This window comes from Cryptomeria japonica, chromosome 3 (assembly GCF_030272615.1).
Source record: "Cryptomeria japonica chromosome 3, Sugi_1.0, whole genome shotgun sequence".
Taxonomy (NCBI): Eukaryota; Viridiplantae; Streptophyta; class Pinopsida; order Cupressales; family Cupressaceae; genus Cryptomeria; species Cryptomeria japonica.
The window spans coordinates 679213630-679236477 of NC_081407.1; positions in this window are offsets into that span (position 1 = coordinate 679213630).

Genomic DNA, 22848 nt, shown 5'->3' on the forward strand with positions numbered 1-22848 from the left:
TCAGGCAGTCGGATTTCCTATAGCAATGGAGGCCCATGAGCTGGTGGATAAATGTTTGTGTTGCTATGACATCAACCAACATAAATTAATTAAGAATAATAGAGTATACACATATTTAACACCAGGTGGTATCATGGAGGTGATAGGGATTCCCAAGCCTTAGTCCATGATCCCTACAACTAGAAGCCAAGCAGAAGATGAATTAAATAATGCTAGGGTTGCTTGTGAAAAGACTATACGAGAGTAATGGTACATAAAAAAACATGGAAGGGTGAAATCTAAGTTTCTGAAATTAGTATTAAGACAAGACATGCATCTAGAAGTATATGGAGCCATTACTTTTCTAAGTAGGATTGCAGGATTCGAGTTTAGTGAGTAGTGTCATGAATGGATTTTTGCCTACATCCAAAGTATTAGGAGAGGTAGGGAGTCTTTCGACTAGGCCAAATTCATCTATGATTCTATTCATGAGTTTGTGATGCAACCAATAGGGAATTTTTTCATGTCATCATATATAGTTTATGTATGCACCATAAAGGCACATATTTAGGGTTTAAACACAATGGGTATTTTGGGCACAAACCCTGACAAAAATTGGACGTATATTTATTATCCACAACTTACTAAAGATCAAACTCTGTTGTACTTCAAGGAAGTTAATGATTATTTTTGTAATGAAGCTCACTAGGGAACTAGAAGGACGAGCAGGGGATAGAATTCATATAGAAGTAAATGAGGTAATTAGGTGCTTTGGCAAGTGGTATATACATTTTCCCACATGGTCTTTGGCCAACCTTTCAAGCTACCCAAATATCCTTCTACATGGGTGTGGCTAAGAAAATCTTGCAAACAAATATTGAAGTTTCTTGATGCTTATTTAAGTTCACACTATAAATTAGGGTTTAGAGTTCCGGTGAAAGTGGGAGACTTTGTGTGTGGTTCACTACATCATGCAAGGTGAGTTGAAGATGATTTACTGGCTATACATTTATCCTACTTCAAATATCAACGTAAGGATTATGATCCCTTGTAGAAAATACATGATCATATTACAAAGAATGTGGTTCATATTCCTGGCATGGAGGATTATTGGATCGACTGTAAGGATGAAAGGAGGTAAGAAGAAGACAATATCAAATATTAATGTTGCATCAGATATTAATGCTAGGGTTGGACAAAATAGGATTTGAAGTACCTGTTAGGTCCTAGAGACAACTGAGAGGGGGGGGGGGGGTGAATCAGTTGTCAACTAAATTTAAACCAAAAACAACTTAACCAACTTACTACTTAATACGGTAAACTAGTTAAGTATGCCGGTAGACAGTTTTACAGTTAATTGCTATACCAGTAAAGATTAGTGCATGAAACATAAACACAAAGTCATCCACAACACATAACACCAATATTTGTACGTGGAAACCCTATAAGGGGAAAAACCACAGTGGGAAACCTTACCCACAATCAGATGATACTACTGCAGATAGTAAGTGTACATAAATGGGGTTTGCACATGCATAAAGGCCAAGCGCCTAGAGCTCACTGCTCAATCACAAAATGGGAGTCACACTGACTACAATTGGATGGTTAAATCCAATAAGAATGTACTGCTCAAAATAACATCTTCATATGCTAGATTCAGTACCGGTGTAATGCTGATATGCTTCCATAAAAACCTATCTTCACCTTAAAATGATGTCTGCATGTATTGCACTACTTAATATCGCATATACCTTCACACAATTCTTTTTCACATTCCACACTTGATCTTACAAATAAGATCTTACATTTATACCATAACCTAAGACCAATTTTAGTAGGTCGGCTCTACAAGATATTACAATAAAACATTTTACAAATAATATGATATCCAATGCAATAACCGATTGAGGATGTCAGCTTAATGCATTTACAACAATAATTAATCATCTCCATAGCATGCCATGCTGATCTGGAAAAGATAAACACGTCGGTGTAACCCTAGACCTATTTGTCGGTAAAAGCAAATATGAAAATATGAATATACCAATGATTAATTCATTAAGATAAGATGTCCACACGATGTCTTCGATATTACCAAGTGACTTCCATATCATTCCAAGTGCCGATGATCATTATATCCTATCGGTGAACCATATACCAGTAACTGTGCAATAGTTACTTGCTTGTCGATGAATGCTGCTGGATCTCCAAAGTGCTAGTGTTTTAGTAGGTGTTGACATCAATGACAAAACCATACCAAAATACCAACAATCTCCCCCTTTGGCATTGATGGCAACACAAGATGGAAAAACCATCAAAGTGTCAAAACAGAAATGCCAAATACCAAAAACCAATAATCTCCAAAAAGATAATAACGAAAAATCAAAATACATACAGAGAGTAATAGTCTCTCCCAAACAACAATCTCTCCCCCTAGGAGCAACATGTGTTATCCAAAGTTTTTCAATACCAATCTCTCCTCAAAAGATAATGTGTTTTTCCATAGATATCTCTCCCCCTTTGACATCAAATGCCAAAGTTACAACAAAACTAAGTTCATATACAAAATACCAATCAATTCAATATACCAACTACTCCCCCTGAGAAGTAGCTTCCTCATCAAAGACTGGAGTAAAAGATTTCTCTGTTAATTCTGCCGGTTGATGACAATCATCAACTGTCTAAGTCTCTACCGGTGGTAGTATGACTCCAAGCTGATCTCTGAGATATTCAAAAGTCTCCTTAGGCAAAGGTTTTGTAAAAATATATGCAAGCTGTTCTTTAGTATTCACATAAACCAGTTTTATCTCCTTTTCTTCAACTTTTTCCCTTAGAAAATTCAGTTTGCTAGAAACATTTTTTGTTTTAGAATGTAGTACTGGATTCTTAGATATATCAATTGCTACAGTGTTATCACAATATATAGTAATAGGTTCTTTGCATTTTACCTTTATGTCTTTCAACATTTGCTTAAGCCATAGTACCTATGTACAGTTGGTTGCTGTTGCAACATATTCTGATTCTGCTGTTGATAAAGATGTACAACTTTGTTTCTTACTCAACCAAGAAACTAATCTGTTTCCAAGAAAGAATGCTCCGCCGGTGGTGCTTTTCCTATCATCCACATCTCCTGCCCAATTTGCATCTGTGTATGCACATAGATCAAAATTTTCATCTCTAGGATACCATAATCCAAGATTTATAGTTCCTTGTAAGTACCAGAAAATCCTTTTTACTGCTGATTCATGATTTTCTCTAGGATTACTTTGAAATCTTGAAACAATACATACTGCATTGATAATATCAGGTCTGGTTTGTGTCAAGTACAACAAACCTCCTATCATAGATTTTTATCTAGTTGGATTAACAGGTGTAGATTCATCCCTTTGAGATAATTTGTCATTTGTAGTCATAGGTGTGCTTACCGGTTTAGAGTTCTCCATCTCAAATTTCTTTAGTAACTCTTTTAAGTACTTGGATTGATTCAAGAATATACCTTTGTTAGTCTGTGAAATCTGCAATCCTAAAAAGAATTTTATTTCTCCAATCATAGACATTTCAAATTCTTGCTGCATTTTAATAGAAAATTCTTTACATAATCCATCTTCTCCTCTAAAGATTATATCATCAACGAATACTTCTATAATCAAGATGTCATCATTAGTTATTTTGTAATATAAATTGTTGTCTGCATTTCCTTTAGTAAAACCAATCTTTAAAAGATACTTATCCAATCTTGCATACCAAGCTCTTGGAGCTTGTTTTAATCCATACAGAGCTTTTCTTAACCTGCAAACCATATTATTGCCATCTATCAAAGAAAATCCATCAAGTTGTTCAATATAGACTTCATCTTCAAGATCTCCATTCAAAAATGCACATTTAATATCCATTTGATAAACTTTGTAGTTCTTGTGTGCTGCAAAAGCCAAGAATAATCTGACTGCCTCAATTCTAGCTACCGGTGCAAAGGTTTCATTGTAATCAACTCCTTCTTTCTGAGAATATCCCTTACACACTAGTCTTGCTTTATTTCTGACAACCTTACCATCTTCATTAAGTTTGTTTCTGAATATCCATTTGGTTCCAATCACATTTTTATCTTTAGGCCGAAGAACTAATGTCCAAGTGTTATTTTTCTCAATTTGGTCTAATTCTTCTTCCATAGCTTTAATCCAAAATTTATCTTCACATGCCTCATTAACAGATGATGGTTCAATTTGAGGAATAAGACATACCTCTTAATTTGCCAATCTTCCTCTTGTCATAACTCCTTTAAATTTGTTTCCAATTATCTGATCTTCAAAATGATTCAATCTTACATATCGGGGTGTCTTTGTTTGCTGTTGTTCTTCAATTACTGTAGAATCCTCAGATGGTACTGGGGTAGTTGGATCTTGATTCCGTACCAGTGGATTTAGTGTAGGTTCATTTGTCAAAATTTCTGTTGCCGGTTCAGAGTCTATATACCTTGAAGGTCCTCTGAATTGTTCATCAATCCTTACATTTGTACTTTCAACAACTTTTTGCAATCTTTTGTTAAAACATCTGTATGCCTTGCTCTTAGATGAATAACCAAGAAATATTCCTTCATCACTTCTAGGATCAAATTTTCCAATATACTCATCTCTTCTGATATAACATTTGCTTCCAAAAATTCTGAAATACTTAAGAGTAGGAGTATTACCAAACCATAGTTCATGAGGGGTCTTACCAGTTTCACCTTTGATGTGAACTTTGTTGAATGTATAGACCATTGTACTGACTGCTTCTCTCCAATACACATGTGGTAAATTTGCTTCTGATAACATACTTCTTGCTGCATCCAAGATAGTTTTGTTTTTCCTTTCAACAACTCCATTCTGCTGTGGTGTCCGAGGTGCTGATAGTTATCTTCTAATTCCATTCACTTCACAGAATGTATTAAATTCCTTAGATGTGAATTCTCCTCCTTGATCTGATCTTAAACATTTGATTTTCTTACCGGTTTCATTTTCAACCATTGCTTTGAATAGTTTGAACTTTCCAAGTGCTTCTGATTTTTCTCTAAGAAAAGTAACCCAACACATTCTAGAATAGTCATCAATGGTTAGCATGAAATATCTATCACCTTGTAAGCTTTTAGTTCTAGCTGGACCACATAAATCAATGTGAATCAAATCAAGAGCATTATTGGATTTTTCTGGAATACTTTTGAAACTAGCTCTAACTTGTTTTCCAAATTAAAATTCCTTACATATTGTATTCTGAGGTTTGACAATTTTAGGTAAATCTCTAACTGCCTTAGTAGTATTGATCTTTACCATGCAATCAAAGTTTACATGATAAAGTCTCTTATGCCATAACCAACTTTCATGTATATGTGCAATCAAGCATGTCTTTTCACTATTGTTCAAATGAAAGATATTACCTCTAGTCTGATTACCGGTTGCAATTTCTAAACCAGTTCTATACATGATTTTGCATTTTCCATTCTTAAATTGTAACTAAAATCCTTTCTCAACTAATTGACCAACACTTAAAAGATTATGCTTTAATCCTTCAACATAGTAGACATTGTCATTGTTATGCTTACCATCAAGAGATATTGTACCCTTACCTTTGATTGAACAAGCTTTGTCATCTCCAAATCTTACTAAACCACCATTGTATTCTTGAAAGTTCAAGAATTTACCTTTGTCTCCTGTCATATGATGTGAGCATCCTGAGTCAATGATCCATTCATCCTTTACTTCAACTTTAGCTGCTAGGGCTTGTTCTATCGGTTGAGTAGTAGGTGCTGGTTGATCTTCTATTATAGCAACAAAAACCCATCCATTGTCTATCGGATCCTCATCAGAATCATCAGTCACACCTTCATCAGCAATGTAACAAGATTTGTCTTTATTCTTCTTAAATTTGTATCTCTCATATTCAGGATTAGGCTTGTATGTTCTTCTAGCTTCTTCTCTTAGTCTAGTATGTCTATCAGGGCATCTCGAAGCCATATGACCAATCTTATTGCAATTAAAACATTTAAAGGGTGCTTTACCTTCATACTTACTTCCAACTGGACCTTTAGGCATTTTCCTTGCAAATAGTGCTTCAAGTTCTTCATTTTCTTTCCTACTTTCTTCAAGTTCTCTTGCATAAAAGACTTTCCAATTAGATTTGTCAAATGATGGAGTAGATGATGTTGATGCTTTAAAGGCTAAATCTATCTTAATAGTAGCAACAGGACCAAATTCCTCAATTTCAAAAGCTGAAAGTTTCCCAATCAATGTATCCCTAGTTACTAATGGATTAGGCATTGTTCTCAACTCATTTATAGCAGTAACCTTCATTTTATATGCCAGTGGAAATCCTCTTAAAACTTTTGAAACAATTTCATCCTCACTTAAGGTTCCTCCACAACATTTAATACCCAAAACAATTTCATTTACTCTTTCCATAAAAGCAAAAATCCTTTCATCTTCTTCCATTTTCAGATGTTCATACCTGACCCGGAAGATTTCAAGTTTTACAATTTTGACTGTGGAATCTCCTTCATTCAATGTTTCCAAATGATCCCAAATAGCTTTAGCAGTAGACCTATCTGATAGTCCCATGATTTTTTGATCTGATAATGCGCTCAAAAGTACTTCTCTTACTTTGCAACCATTTTCTTCATCTTTAGTCAAGTTAGCTGGATTGGGCTGACTTGGTACAATAGCAGTATAACCATTCTTTGTAGCATCCTAGATGTCCTTTCCAATGCAATTCAGATGTGTCTCCATTCTGATCTTCCATATGCCATAGTTGGTTCCATCAAGTTTAGGACTGTTCTTCCTAAAATAGTTAGTAGATATTGGATCTCCTCAAGCTGTTAAACTTCTGCAAAAGAGGACTAAGCTCTGATACCAATTGTTAGGTCCCAGAGACAACTGAGAGGTGGGGGGGGGGGTGAATCAGTTGTCAACTAAATTTAAACCAAAAACAACTTAACCAACTTAATGCTTAATACAGTAAACTAGTTAAGTATGCCGGTAGACAGTTTTATAGTTAATTGCTATATCGGTAAAGATTAGTGCATGAAACATAAACACAAAGTCATCCACAACACATAACACCAATATTTGTATGTGGAAACCCTGTAAGGGGAAAAACCACGGTGGGAAACCTTACCCACAATCAGATGATACTACTACAGATAGTAAGTGTACATAAATGGGGTCTGCACATGCAGAAAGGCCAAGCACCTAGAGCTCATTGCTCAATCACAAAATGGGAGTCACACTGACTACAATTGGATGGTTAAATCCAATAAGAATGTACTACTCAAAATAGAATCTTCATATGCTGGATTCAGTACCGGTGTAATGCTAATATGCTTCCACAAAAACCTAGCTTCACCTTCAAATGATGTCTGCATGTATTGCACTGCTTAATCTCGCATATACCTTCACACAATTCTTTTTTGCATTCCACACTTGATCTTACAAATAAGATCTTACATTTATACCATAAACTAAGACCAAATTTAGTAGGTTGGCTCTACAAGATATTACAATAAAACATTTTACAAACAATATAATATCCGATGCAATAACCGATTGAGCATGTCGACTTAATGCATTTACAACAATAATTAATCATCTCCATAGCGTGCCATGTTGATCTGGAAAAGATAAATCTGCCGGTGTAACCCTAGACCTATTTGCCGGTAAAAGCAAATATGCAAATATGAATATACCAATGATTAATTCATTAAGATAATATGTCCACATGATGTCTTCGATATTACCAAGTGTCTTCCATATCATTCCAAGTGCCGGTGATCATTATATCCTACCGGTGAACCATATACCAGTAACTGTGCAATAGTTACTTGCTTGCCAGTGAATGCTGCTGGATCTCCAAAGTGCTAGTGTTTTAGTAGGTGTTGACATCAATGACAAAACCATACCAAAATACCAACAGTACCTCCACAAATAATAGAGGATGATGACAAAATTTTGAGGCCCGATTATGTAGGATAAAATTGAGGATAGAGCTATTGTGGAGCCATGACCTACTAATCCTGAGATAGTGTCTTTGGATGCACTGAATCAACCTATCTTGAAGGCTACATAGAAGTGGATTGAAGAATACAAGGCTGAATTAAGTAGATAGGGACATAAGATCACTTCCAAGAAGAGGAAAAGGAAGATGTCGAGTATGATGACTTTTTGGTGCATAAAAGAAGTATTGATGTGGCCAAGTTGGTAGACCCTAGGTATATGGTAGGAGATCTCGAGGCTTACATGGTAGGATTTGATGTGGTAACAAAAGAGTCTGATCTAAATCAAGTAGCGAGGAGCAAAATTACATAGCTTCAAGAACCGAGAAGTAGAAATGTAGAGGCATCAATTTTAGAACCTGTCAAAATGCCACAAGGAGATGGACCATTGGAGCAAGTATTATGGGCGATACCAATAATGACTTCACAATTCACAGCTCAATTATTGACTTCCCCTCCTTTTGTAAACAATGCTTTGGATGCCATCACAAGTGTAATGAACTTACCTAAGGAAGATCCCACAAGACTTTAAATGTACCAAGAATTGCAATAGGTGTTGGCAAAGTTCAATGTTAGTAATTTGGGTGATATGCAGGAGAAACTGGAAAAGGGAAAGGCCCCACAAAACAGGGAATTAGAGGACCCAACGATGCAAAAGGAAACTAAAAGTAAGAGAACAATGATGAGGAGCTTGTGGAAGACCCGCTAGAATTGGGTGAAACTTTGCTTGATCAAGAACAAGTCAGAGGAGGAAGGTCCATTTTAACGGGAGAAAGGCAAGTCACAAGTGTGGAAGAAGAGAAAATCTAGAATATAGGGAAAGAACAAGTCTTGGATATAAATGAGCAACATAATATTCAAGAAGGGCTACAAAAGATGTGAGAAGATGAGGGAGCGAGTGAAAGGGGACATGTGGCAAATGAAGAAGCTCTATAACAGGATATACTACTTAAGGTTATAGTTGATGAGCATAATCCTGGAGAAGTAAGTTCAAACCGAGATGCAGGAAAATCAAGAAATAAGGATAACAAAGGGAATCTTGTGCACTATGCATAAATGAATACTACTCAAGAAGTTGAGCAAGAATCCAAGCATCAAGAACATGACGAAAAGAGGGAAATCTCATAGAAAAGAAAATTCTTCGCTCGAGAAGAAAGCGGTATTATACTTGAATGGTTGCAACAAGAAATACCATCCAGGGAGAATGTGGAGGTGGTGCCCCTAGATTTTAATAGTCTGTTAAATAGTACTCTACCTATGAAGAAATGGAGAAATCCCAAAGTCAAATACGCTACTCGGCTCAATGAGGAAGGAGAACAAGATTTACACATTATGAAACCTATAGCTAATAAGGATATTGAAGAATTAACCACGCAAGACTATCAAATCAGAACTATTCAGCTGGGCAAACCCTTGAGATTTGAAGGTGCTGAGATAACTAAAGATGGAGTAGAAATCATGGAGGATGGATTGCAAAGGGTCAAGAAGAAATTGAAGGAGCATAAGAGTCTGATAGAACAACTGGTCCAATTTATCACGAGATTATCCAAGTGTGACCAAGCTTGCAAGCAATACAACACCGTATGTTGATGTCAAAGGATGAGGCAAATGCAATGACCACTCTAAAACATAAGGAACAGGTGGTGGATGGATGGATCGATGAAGTGTTGGCTCAAGCTAAGGCCATATTGCATAAAACAATGTCAAGGTATTTCACTTGGGTGAAATTTGTTAGGAGGATAAGTAGAATTCAAAATAGGTAATGGGGAGTTATTAGAACAAATTGAAGTAGAAGTCTGTAGGTTGAAAAAAAAGAAAGAAATAAACATAGGAGAATTAATAGAGGAGGGAATATTAAAATCAAAACAAGTGGATGAAATAAAATCTTGGGAAGTTTTAAATGAATGGAAAATGGACATGTTAGCACTGGTAAATTTTGTATTCCACTGTGTTGCCCTTCCAATTTTAGTTCTTCAATGACAAGCCTTGAAGCAAATTTGGCTAAGTTTTTGGCACTAAATGTTGGTTCAATTAGTTTTTCATTGTTGACTATTTTAACTGGTCAAATATTTATAAGGGGTTTATTTCATGGGTTTGTATCTATGTGGTGACCGACCCCTTCATATGTCCCCTACAGTGCTATTATAGATAGGCCAGTTCACCCCGTGAAGTTGTCAAGTATTTGCTAAGTCACCATTTGGGCATGCAAATAAAATGAGGCAAACAATATGTTGACCTTGTAATCCTGCAGAGTAATACCTCATTGTCATAACTAGTATGCAATTAAGTGGGAAGAGGCAAGACTCTAATGATATGTTCCCGTAATCCCGCAACATAGTAATATGATGTTTGATGAAGAATGTGCATTTGCAAGAGAGAGTAAAAAAGGAGGATATGAGGTGAGGTGACACCTCATGTTAGTGTAGCTAGAGAAACATATATGGAGGATCTGATGCGGGTGCATGAGATAGAAGTGATGGGTTGACTAGGCCCAATGGTGTTGAGTTGGACAAAGTGCAGATTAGGATAGTCAAAGATCATAAATTCACCAAGGAAGATGGAGATTGATGGATAAGACACAAAACAAAACATGCCAAGGGAGACGATAAGGTAAAAAATGAGATTTCAAAATAATGTTAGCTCAAGCAAATCACCTACACAAGATTATCTCTAGACATGACATTTAGAACGTTTCATTGGTGAGAAGCCAGAGGGAGTAAAACAACGACATGAAAAGTGCATGAATATGATCGCTGGAGTGTCCTTAAAGAAAGTTAAATTGGTAGTTATGTGATTGATAAGGATGAGCTTTAATCCTTTGACAATGCTAAAAGCCAAAAATATAACCTGCATGCATAAGACTAGGCTATTTTGAGAGGTTTTGAGTTTTATATTGGAAACAATGACCCATATATTGATCAAGCAATATTGTTAGCACTCATATTTGTACTTGTTTGAAAAAAGTTTCAGGGGTGAAGAATTCATATATAGAGGGAAACTGTGAATCTATGAGGTGCAAATTCTATGATACAAGATGGAGGATGTTTCAGTAGGTCACTATGTAGTCGAAGGGACATTGAAAGCTTAGAAGGTAGTCAAAGGGACATTGAAAGGTGGTTTCAAATAGAAAATACCTTTGATGAGATACCTATATTTATCCCTTCACCATAAAACAACTAGGAGGAAGAGGGAACAAGAAGGAGAACAATGGAAGAAGGGTGTGGATGGTTCAAATGCAGGGCATATGAAATTCATCTTGAGTGTTGAAGCTGTACCCCTCGCTGTATTTACAATATTTCTCTATAAGCTTCTCCTTCCATTTTGTCGGTACTTTCCTCAGCTTTGTATTTTCATCCTCTAGTGTTGAGGATGTTTCTTTTGTAGGGTTGCAGAGCTCCCCTTCTAGCCCGATGAGTGCCATTGCCAGTGTGTGTTATGTAGATCTTCCATTGACGTGATAACGACATGACTCAAAGCAACAAGACTTCAATGACGTACCATTTTCCACCTAGGCATCTCCTCATACACATGACCCATTTTTGTCTCATTCTGAATAGGTAATGGGCTTTTTTTATTTGCATGTGGTCCAAAACATGTCAAATAGAGTAAAATCTAAGTGTAAGTAGCCTAAATCTTGTCGCATCCCTAGTTGTTATAAAATGGGGATAGCAAGGCAGTATTAGAGGATTTCAAATGTTATGTATTCTAAGTGGGTAGAAGTAGTGTTTTGTTAGTCTAGGGTTTTAGATAGTCTTACGGAGAAGAAAGATTACCCTTCCATATTGTAAATCTTAGTTAATAATAGATGCAATGTTTTAATGGTTGCATATACTGTCTCCATTTGTATTTTTTGATCTTATATGAATCAAAATATCAAGGATATGATGGTTCATCCTGATATTTACTTATCAATGTGTAATGATGCTTATGGCTCTCCTTCAAGGAAGGAGTTAAATTTTGTGTGCAGGTTGCAATAAACTTGGGAAATGTCTAATGGATTAATAAGAATAGTTAGTGCAATTAGCAAGTGTATTCATATTAATGTCAAGCATTAATATTCTTAAGATTCCCTAATTAGAGTTATTTTGCAATTTGGGTTTACTCTTTGACTTCATGGGTATTATTTTGTTTCCTCATATATGCATTGGACTGTAAATATCGCTTAGGATTGGTTTCAGAAGTATTTTGAATGAACATTTTCTGTTTCCCTTTTTTTTTGAAATGTTAAAGGGTGTTTTTCATTGTGCGTGTGTGATGTTCCCTTATCCCTTTTAAGTCGTGCATGATTATTTTCTTAGTGAGTTTGAAAGATGGTGGGGTTTGAAGTAAATACAAAGCTAATTATAACAATCCTCATATGATTGAGAAAAATCTACCAGTTGCAAGCTTGTATGGGTTATGATAGAATTGAGATTAAACCGAGCATGTAGATTATAGATATGAATATCCTCTTGAGTCAGGTAGAGCTCAAAGTGAAGAAGGCTTGGTAGAGCCTTGTTATGTTGTGATTTCTTGTCTCCAGCCCATCGATAGTGTATATTGGATACCACGGTTTTAATTTTTGATTAGGGTAAATAAGTTTTGAGGGGACCAGAAAACCCGTACAACAAGTTTTGAAGGAACCTGCAACCTTCAAATTTTTCATGGATCCGGAACCAACAAAGGGACACTGCAAACATATACATCATGGACAAATAGTAGCACAACTACACTCATACATGAAATATCTAACATTATAGAACTTGTGGCACAAGAATCTGAAAAAAAATAGAGTAGCCACAACCAAACCAATGCCAACCAGTCCACAAAAATCAGCCAATACAAAAAAGACCTGAATAAACAACAAATCTAAACCAATTTGTAGATCTGAAAAATAGAGAATGAGGGTTTTTTAGGCACCCTCAGCTAGACAAAGTGGTTTTCCTAGGCTTCCTTAACCTATAGCTGAGTCTCCCGGTCACCAAAAGAAAGACCTAATCCTAACCAAAAACAAAATCTGACCAAACTGGCCCCTTGAAAACTGCCAGCATCCAACATGTCAATGAAATGAGAAATGAGAGGGTTTTACAAGGATCCCACAACTTGAAACCATGGGACTCTAAAAGGACTCCCTAACCTTGTTTTTGAGTCTGAGCAGAGCAACCCATATAATATCCTCCAAGATCCCCACCTCAATAGGGGAAACAAAAGGAAAGGCAAATAGAAGACCAACCTTTGTTCTCCCGCAGATAAAAAATAGGGCACTGACAACCCTCCACCGGTCCATCCCAACAAAGACAACAACACCCAACTCCATCTTAATAGGAGTGTGAACTCTAGACCCATCCCCAAATAGAGTCTCCGCCTCGAAGAGAAGAGCGTCCTTACCAACACAAAAGGAAGAGGTAAGGAGCCCAAATTTTTTTTCCAAGGGATTGAGCTTCAAATTACCATAGAGAATCTCCACCTCAATAGAAGATGCACGAAAAATTACAACACAAAATCTAGCATCATCTCCCTTAAAAACAAGAATAAGGACTTCATTGAACCCCTAAAAGCTAATTCGTGCTAGTCTAAAAGCATCCATCTCCACCTCAAGAGGAGAAGAGAAAACTCTAGCCACATCCATCTCACCCTCAATAAAAGACAAGACCACCTCCATAGGAAAGATTAGAGAAGCCCAAAGACACAAAACATGAAGCACAAAAAACACAAGCACTAAAGCAAGATGAGAGGGGACAATGAAACCCACAATATAGAGGTAGGGGAAACAAGAGATAAACCCAAAAAAAAAATAGACCACCCCCACCAAAAATATCCCCAAGATCGCAAAACTGTAGAGAGGCCAAAGATATCAACACGCAGGGGAGGGCATAGTACACATGCTAAAAAAACTGTATGCGCATCACCGAAGGCGTAAAGATACCATGGGTTTAGTTCCTTGGCCTAAGGCTCACAATTTCCTTAGGGTTGGAGGTAGAAAGAAAAATACACCAATAGAACATTTGAATGAAGGCATGAGTAAATTGTAAAGTGCAAGACAGGATGCCACCAAAGTTAGGGAATAAAATGGTGTACTTCTATTTCTATAGCAAATGTAGTCATTCTAGGTCCTCATTTTCATTAAGTTTGGGAATTGTAGACTTGTGTGAGCTCTTTTGAAGCTCTATTTCTTGGTTTCTCTTTTCAAGTAATTAGATTTGGTAAAGTCTAAGGTCAATTTGTGGATCATACTAGACTATGAACATTATTTTTGGCAAGTTAATACATAATTTTACGCAGGCAATTTTTGGTGTGTTATGTTATTTTTCTTTATCAATAACAATTTACTCTAAATGCAACTTTACTGATCTTTATTTGTATTATTCATTGCTAATCTTGGTTTAAGACCAATTGTTAAAGGGTTTTAGGTCCCTTCAAAACCTATTTTTACCATACTAAAAATAATTTACTCTAAAAGACCACACTGTTTTTCAAATAGTTGTGAGAATATTATAATTATTTGTGAAATCTATTCTTTGTCATTTCCATTATTTAAGAAAAAAATTTAATTGTGAAGCTGGCTGATAGAGTAGGAATTCATTTACTTTTGAATGTTCTTTTCTTTTCCTTCATTTCATAAAGAAATACAGTTTAGTGGAATACTCCAGAGTTTTAGAAGTTGTTTGTGAATTCTAGTGAAATTATTAGGAATTGCTTTGTAATAATAGTTGATGCATGAGTGCCGAGTGAACACCACAAGGTTTGACACTGAGGTACTGAGCCTTGGTATTGAGATTTCATTAATCTTTCAATTGAATAAACTGTGAAGGTTTATCAAGTTGAGTAAGCTCAAAATCCACATCAACAGAGGAAAGAAATCCAAAAATACTTCCCATGTTATCATGGGGGGTATGGAAAATTGATTCACTTGTGGTGGAGGAATGAACAAATTGAACAAAATTTATTGTTACAATGATAGGAATTGTAAATACAATAGGTATATATGTAGCAACATAAACAATAGGTAAAGACTATATAGTGGATACAACAAAAACAAAAGGAAGAGATTGTACACTAGTAACAAGAGAAGTGATTGTGATAGAAACTGAGGTGAAGACCTTTGGAGCCACTTCTAGTGTAGACTCACATTCTGATGTGATCAGAGGATCTAGTGTATACTCTCCTAATATTATTCTTCTTGTTCACCTTATTTTTTATAGCTATTATTCAACTTGCTTAGATGGCTCCCCTTGTCTTTTGCCATTATCCTTACCCACAATGAATTTACACTTTGGAGTTCTTCGGGGTAGGAGTATCCTCTTTATTCTCAGTCCTGAGTTTTGACCTTTTTCCAATAGGTCTTGTTGTGTCCTCCTTTGAACCTATTTTGAGAGGTTTCAATTTAATTCCTTTCTTTTGCAACCAAACATTGGTATTAGCAAGGATTGTCTGAAATATTTATCTTATGGCTCGATTGACTCCTTTTGAGACCATTGAATAAGTGGAAGAGATGTCAACAATCTTTCTTCATTCATACACAAAAACCAAGATGTTTTCATCATCCTCCATGTCATTAGAGATGTCTACAAGATTGAGATTTTTAATTTTCTCTAAGGTAAGCTAGCTATAGTCCAACTTCCCTATATCCTCCTCTATCTTGCGATTTTCCCAAATGTCCTCAGCTTGATGTACATGTGTGTAACCCTTTTTAACCTTTTCTTTCATCCCTTTAAAATCAAAGTCCTCTCTTCTTTTTAACCTATTCATTGTAACCTACTTAATTTCTCTCTCAATGGAATTATCTTTATATGATGTGGTTACTATGTATCAATCGATAGGTTGGGGAAATTTGAAACTATCCTTGTGAAATTCAAATTGTTGACTATGAACTATCATAATTTGCCAACGTAGCTCCATAAGCATGATATTATCACTTGAGTATATTATGGGAATAAAATTATCTCCTTCATAGCAACCTATATTAATATATGTAAATGTAAGAAATTGAAGGAACACACAACCATACTTTTTAACTATTTCCTAGGATTCCTTTGAAACTCCGTTCTTACTCAACTTCTTATCAAACCTACACATGTATAGAGCAAAGAAAGCATCATTAAATCTTCTAAAATTATGGATATTGCTTTTCAAAGTTAATTGTGAGTAATATACATGTACAAGAACATGCTTCCTATCACCCTTTATGGTCAAACCTAGAAATTGTCTCATAGATGCAACAACATAGACAAGGTAGGAGGTCATGTAGAACTTAAGGGAAATTATGACCTTTGAAAGTTGGTTGCATATAGCATCACTAATCTATTTCCCCCAAAATATCTTCTATTTACCCTACCTAAAAATATGGATGTATTGGTACAACATCCATTCTTGAAAGATATTTGACACACAAAGGCCCTTAACCCTATTGAGAAGGGTTATTAGATTATTGACATCTTCCATGAAATCACTATGCCAAAGGGTTTTTTTCCATCTTGTAACAGTTGGCGTAGATGTTTCAAGTTAGTTTGCACTTATGTTCCTCTTACATATATCAGAAGCTTGATCATAATACTTATGAGTTAACTCCATTGTGAGGTCATCATATTTGTCTATATCAGGACATTTGAAAATCTTGTCAAAAAATTCCTCATCAAGCCTGATGAAAATTTTTGTATCATGGACCACCATGAGGAATGAAGTCACAAGATGAATATCACTGTTTATAATTAACTACATGTTAGGTGACACTAGCTGTTTGTTAACTTTGTTAAAGGAACTCAATGATATCCACACGTCAAATCTTTGTATCCTTGATGTCATTGATATTGAATGACATCAAGCTTTCTAGAAACACACTTTGATATTTGTACTTCATTTTATTACTCAGGGAGGGCTCTGACATTTCTAAAGAGATGGCAAATCTATTTGACAAATTCCCTAAGAGTTAGGAAAATTGTATACATTGACAAAAGTTGTAAATCAGGTTTCAAAACTTGATTTGCATTAAGATTGGATAATACGTGAAAATTGAGTTTCAAAACCCGATTTGCACTTGAGATTGGGTTATACATGCTAATCAAGTTTTGAAACTCAATTTGCATGTAAGGGAGAGTCAAAGTACAAAACATGTTCATTAGCTTTCAAAACCTGATGAACGATTGGAAAAAAAATTGATATGTTCATCAAGTTTTGAAACCCGGTGAATAAATATTCAGAGTCTAAAAATGATTAATCATTGGCCAGGGCTTGAAACCCAAACAAGATTAGATATATATTGGTTGAGTTTCAACACGTAGGTATGCCGTGTCTGGTAAATGTGGGTGTTGGTTGAGATTTAGAACCCGACCAACACAAAATCCATGTTGGTTAGGTTCTAAATCTTGGCTAACACTTACAATGTTGTGCTTGATATGAAGTTTGGTGGGTGTGTTGGCTAGGACTTGGACACTAACCAACATGCAACTGTGTCGGTTGGGTCCTAAGGCCCAACCAACATGTAACTTTTAGTGATGCTAAAATCAAGAGAAGTCCAAATTTTTAAATCTAGACTACACCTTGATATGGTGTAGTTCAAATTTCTCAAGCCAAACTTCACACCAAAAGGATTTGGTAGCAATGAAAAGGGTAGGGCTAGAGAAGAAATCCACCTTGCAAAAGAAAACAAAATTAAAACAAACCCTAGGATGAACAAGAATACATACAAAAAATGGAATACTTGCAACTAATTGATGAAGAAGACGTAATGAACACCTCTCAATCCATAAACATGAAATTCAAAGCAGGGTCATAGGAGGTAGAGATAAGCTAAACAAAGTCAAAATGACTCAAAATGACTCCAAAAAGTGATTAAAATGACTTATAACACCTAACTACAAGATGTATTAATTACAAAGTGCGTGGGAGAGGGATTGAAACCCAAAATGTGGTCATGTGCATTCTGGGTTTCAAAACTCAAAATGTAGTTACGACATATTGCATACCAACATGTTTTTTCAGTTTTGAAACCCGAAATACATGAGTATTTTGGGTTTCAAAACTTGAGATACATAATGATGGAAATGAAGTGTGTAATTTTAGGTTGAAACCCCAAAATTACACAAAAGTGCAAAAAGACACTCTAAAACTAAAAATTAGCAAAAATGATAAGACTAATGTCCAACCCAATTGAAGCAACTTTCAAGGAGATCAAACCACTCATAAGAAGGATTTAGAATTACCTCATAAAGCATTCTTAGTGTCCATGGGATATCAAATAAACAAGTTTCATTGGGTTTATTCCAGTATTTGATTCAACTAAAAATTAAGGATAATAGTTGGCTCTAAAATGATTGAAAGGAGTAGAATCCTCAAAACTCTAAGTGGCTTCATCCATCCATTAGGTACAAAGTTAGGAAACCAAAGACACTAAAAATACTACAAAAGAAAAAGACACTATACAAGTATGTACAAAACTTCTTTGAGGCTCCACTAAGTGAATAGCTTCAAATTTTGTTTGCTGTGAGGTAGGGAAAAGGGTGTCCCGTCCTAGTAAGCCAAAAGATAACTATTTTCACTATAGATTTTATGAATGGTGAAGGGAACTCTCCACAAGGAACCAAAATTTCCACACATTCCCTTAGGTTATCTTCTCTTATCCCAAAGTAGAACTAGATCTCTTAGATGGAAATCTTGGGACTGTGCTTTCTTATTAAACATCATCTTGACTTGATTTTGGTGTTCCAAAATATGATCCACCACTTGTATGCATTTATCTTCCACTTCTTAAATGAACATGATGTTCTTATCAATGGAGTCATTGAAAGTTTCATCTTCTATGACCTTAGCCAATTTCAATGTGGGCAACTTCAATATGATAGGAATTTTTGCATTTAAACCATACATGAGCTGAAATTGAGACATGCCAATTGCTCTTTTTTGAGTGATACAGTTTACCCATAACACTTGTACAATTCTTTATAACAAGATCATTGATTCTCATCCATTGAGTTTTTGATTATCATCACCAAGTTCTTATTTCTTAAATTAGATTGACCATTCCCTTGTGAGTAGTAGTCAGAAGAGTAAGCAAGAATGATACTATACTCAAACTAGAACTATGCTATCTCATAGGAGGAGAAATAAGTAGAGTTTAGAATGGAAAACCTAGAAATGATATTTTCCTTGACTAAATTACACACCACCTCTGATGTAGCATGCTTAACTAGAATGACCTCCACCCACTTAGTGATATAATCAGTCACAATAAGGACATAATTATGTCCTATATTGGATGAAGGATTAACTAGACCAATGAAATCAAGCCCCCATTGCTAAAAGGGTATTTTTATCACCACCGACTTTAGGGGTAATGTTGCTAACTTGGTTTTCCCCACAAACTATCGACATAAATCACACTTGCATACCTAGTCATACATGTCTTGGAAAAGTGCAGGCTAGTAGTATTTTTCTTGCAATATCTTGTGAGCAGTCATTGGTGTTGAAAAATTCCCTCCATACGCTAAGTCATGGAAAGATTCCAACAACTTAATTTTCTATGCTTTATCAACACATCTCAGGAATGTGACATCTATGCTCCTCTTGTACAAACTATTGTCCCATAGAACATAGTTCGCAGTCTTGAGCTTGATCTTTCTTTTCTCCCTATATGAAAGATGATTGTCACATTCACCATAGGTAAGGAAGTATGCAATATTAGAGTACCTTTCATTCATAGTACTCACAAACGAGACTGTAGGCATACCTTCAAAGAATTATTCCTCGCCTACAAATGTTTCTTCAAGCTTATTATCAACAATCAACTGACATAAAACTTTCCCACAAACCAATTTCATGGGCTTGATGTCCATGCCAGATGTCCATGCCATACTCCTAGATATTAGTGATCTAGTTACCCCTCTTGTCGCAAACTCTTGCTGAGTCAAGATAGAATTGACCATTGAATCCAATACTAGTGCAATGACATATGAATGAGGATGGAAAAGTTGAAATAATTTAGTTCTTTGACCACAACATAAGCATGTTTCTCCATAGGTGACTATTTAAGCTCATAAGCTTTGAGATGATAACTCATTAAGGCTATAGGAGATTCAATTCCGTCATTGTTTTTTTGCATCAACATTACAGACAAAGTATGCTCCAAAGCATAGCTATACATGATGAAATCCTTAATGTAGTCCAAGTAAATAGAAATTGGAGCACATGTGCAATGGCCTTCTTCATTTCATTGAAGGTAACCTTGCCTTCTATAGTCCAACAAAAAGTACATTTCCCTTTCATCATATCTACAATATGACAAGTTTTCTCTGCACAGTCTGGGACGAACCTTCTCAAAAAGTTAACTTTGTTGAAGAAAGAGTGAACTGTCATCTTACTTGAAGGCAATGTAAGACTCTGGATAAACTTGACCCCTTATGGATCAATCTTGATACCCTCCTTGGACACTATATGTCTAGGAATTTTACCTTCTGTCACCCCAAAAATTGACTTCTTGGGGTTGAGGGAAATTTCGTGCTGCCTAAACTTCTCAAGAACTTGTTGTAGTGATAAAAAAGATTTTGACATTCTTTTGAAAAGACATTTATATCATCAAGATATACTACAATGAACTTACCTAGAAAATCCTAGAAGGTGGCACCAACATTAATCAATCCAAAAGGCATATTACAATATGCAGGCATGCTCCAAGGAGTAGTGAAGGCAATTTTATGTTGGCCTTCTTCGCTCACCTCCACTTGGTTATAGCCTGAGAAACTGTCTAATAAAGACAATATTTGGGAACATGTAATTGACTGTAAAATTTGGTCCATAACTAGCAAAGGGTAATTATCTTTCAATGACGCTTGATTTAGATTTCAAAAATCCATACAAATGTGGATCTCCCCATTCTTCTTCTGAACTATGACAATATTAGCTATCCATGTTAAATCATGGATAGGGAAAATAATCCTCGCATTCAACATTTTCTAGATTTTAGAGATAATGTTTCCTAAAATATTTGGATTGTATTACCTCTACTTTTGTTGGTGAGGGACAAAACCAGATTTGAGTGGTATGTCATGTTTGATCTCCTTTAGATGGACAAATTTTAAATCATCATATGAATAAGCTAAAACACTCATGTATTGCTAGAAATTTTTAACAAACTTCTCCTTTGCTTTTGTTGCATAACACTTGCTAATATTCACCATCTTAGGATCTTTCTCCATGCCCATGTTGACTTGTTTAACCTCCATGGTTGATTTGGACCTAGATTGCCTTTGTCCCTTGACATTGTATTCATGCTTATCAAAAAGATTCTCAAGAGAGACCAACTCTTTGGGAATTTTATTCCCTTTGAGTTACAAAATTTCCTCACCTCTGATTAGATCTACTTCAATGATAGATTCTCACAGAGGAAGATCACTTACTTCAAAGTAAAAGTCACTAAAATTATCTTTTATCTCCTGAAAATTAACAATCTGATAGTCATCATTGAAAACTTGCCAATTATCAGAATTGTCGAGAACATTGGGCTAAAGAACCAACTCAATGGTGTACTTATCCCCATGAAAATATTTGGGAGGAACTAGAAGTGTAGATAATATTGCCAAGGAATAGATATTGTCATTTTACTCGCTTGGAACCACAAATATATTGAATGCATTGAATTCCTCAATGCAATCCTAGATGAGATTACCATAATGCTTCAATCTCTCATTATTTGTTTGATACAAGTTCCTTACTTGACAAAGAATGAGCTCAACTTCACCTTGAGCATAGATATCCTTAATTCCCTTCTTGAGGGCAACATACATCCCTAACAATAGTGACTCATACTCAATCGTATTGTTAGTATTATTGAATTACAATTTGAAAGAGAAAGGGAAAATATTTCCCTTAGGGGATATGAGAACTATTCTTGTCGTTGAACCAATTGTAGAACAACTACCATTGAAATCTAGAGTCCAAACATCATTGGAGTTCCCCATATTGACCTTCTCAAAACTTGAAACTTCCTCATTTGAAGAGACAAATTCAACAAGATTGCTCGCTTGTTCTTCACTATCCCCATTATTTAAAGAACTAGAAGCTTCACTAGTCTGTAAGAAATACATACCCATTCTAGAGGACTCAAAGAGAATTTGTGTTTTTTGGTTATCAAACTTAGTAACTGAAAACTTGGCTTCCCTTTTAGGAAGTAGTTTTTGCATCACACCCTTGATAGGTTGTTTGGCTTCTGACCAATCCATGTTGATTTTGCCATGAACATCTTTGCAAAATTTTTGCCCGAATAAAATTCCATAAGAGGATGGGACATTAGCTACAATAACTATCATCTTGATTCTTTTATCAAGGAAAGTGGCAAAAGAAAATAGGATATCTTTGATCTATCCTATCAGGGGTACTTGTTTATTCTCCATTGAAATTTTTTTACCAAAAGTCTTAATTAAAGTCAGACCTAAGGGATTTGCCACCTTGGCTAGCATCATGTTGTCTACATCACCTAATTCAATGACACAATTACTAATTTTGTGCCCATTAATCAACAAGGAGATGTAAAAGGGCTCTATCCTCCTAGGAGATGATCATGGAACCACATCAAGGTTATTTTGGGAGGATTTTTTGACCAGGTGAACTTCTCTTTCTTTGACAAACTTGATCAGTCTATCAAATTGATCAAGGTTATCTTGAAGGTATTCAAACTCTTACATTTAGATTTTCATCTTCTTGGCATAATAAATGATATCAAAAGGATGATATAGATTTGTTGAGGAATACAAAGGATTATCATTTGAAGGCTTGGAAATAGGAGCACTAGATCTAGGTGCAATTAAAGAAATAGGAGGATCTAGCACGTACTTACCTATTTGTCTCCCATAGAATCCTTTGGTAGAGTAGGCAAAAGGGTCACT